The 1,150-nt window shown below is 54.2% G+C and overlaps 1 protein-coding gene across 1 annotated transcript in view; it reads left to right on the top strand.

Annotated features, from left to right (window-relative positions):
• LOC122381155 overlaps positions 1–1,150 on the top strand; it is a 72,084-nt gene that overhangs the window by 36,716 nt on the left and 34,218 nt on the right. The gene's annotated exons all lie outside the window — the stretch shown is intronic.

Genomic DNA, 1,150 nt, shown 5'->3' with positions numbered 1-1,150 from the left:
CCAGCCGCCCGGAGCCCGGCGTGGGCGTCGGACGGCCGCCCCCGCCCCGGAGCGACGCCCACGACGCCCGCGACGCCCCGGTGTGCAGGAGGGCTGTCTTCAACACCCGTCTGGTCTGCAGCAGCCCGCACGGTCACGGTCGCGTCTCGCGCAACTCACATAAACAGCCCGGTATCAATCAGTGTGTCACCGGCGAGATTCGTGCACTCGCCGGCGGTAAGTGACCGCATTTCTTATGTCACACGCTGATACGGAGGTGATGTAAGTGAGAGGGCACGAGCGGCCGCCGGGATGGCTGCAGCTGCACTGAGCTGGTTTAAAAGATGTGTTTTCTATTGAGGTGGATGCGGTCACTTGAGATTGAATGCTGCCGTCTGGGAACTGAACCGGAAAATAAATACTGCATGTCAAAGCACATTCAAATAACAGCTGCAATCGTGAATGACAGTTTCCAGGCTGTGGACTAATTGGAAAATGGCTAAACAACCACTTCAGCTGTGAACGGCTTTCTCGTTTTACCATTACAAACCGAGTTCCATTCAGCATCCTGTACGGGATGGCGAGATAACCTGCTAGCCTACATTCGACCTTCAGTTAATTGCGGTAATGGCTCTGGCTAAACACCCACCGCGGATGTATGAACCATTTTCGAGCATCCCTGCCCTCGCATCACGCCATTATGCTGCGTGTCGTTACCGCGTTGTGGGTGAGTTTGAACGAAATTGGACGGCACAGTCGACAGTGGAGGACCTGTCAATCATGTCTCTGCTTTACCTGTCGTTATCATGGTGTCTCTTTCTCACACCACTCTGACAGGACCTCTCTCCTCTCTTTCTTCTCTCTCTCTCTCTCTCTCTCTCTCTCTCTCTCTCTCTCTCTCTCTCTCTCTCTCTCTCTCTCTCTCTCTCTCTCTCTCTCTCTCTCCCTCTCGGGTACCCATTCAACATTCAACCACCTGCCGTCCTCTCCTTCCAAACTCGTCATTATTTTCTGAAAACCTTAACACGACTCACTCTCCTATCCTTTCTCTCTGTCAAAACCTTTCTGGACCCCTCCTTTCAGCCCTGACCCCATCTCCCCCTCCCTGACCGCTGTCGCTAGGCCACACACCTGCCCCTCTCGTTCTGTCGCCTCCATTCTGTCAACCCAT

This window comes from Amphibalanus amphitrite, unplaced genomic scaffold, assembly GCF_019059575.1.
Source record: "Amphibalanus amphitrite isolate SeventyFive unplaced genomic scaffold, NRLGWU_Aamphi_draft 000115F_arrow, whole genome shotgun sequence".
Classification (NCBI taxonomy): domain Eukaryota; kingdom Metazoa; phylum Arthropoda; class Thecostraca; order Balanomorpha; family Balanidae; genus Amphibalanus; species Amphibalanus amphitrite.
Note: the sequence above shows the minus strand (reverse complement) of the source record. Positions and strands in the feature narration are given on the sequence as shown.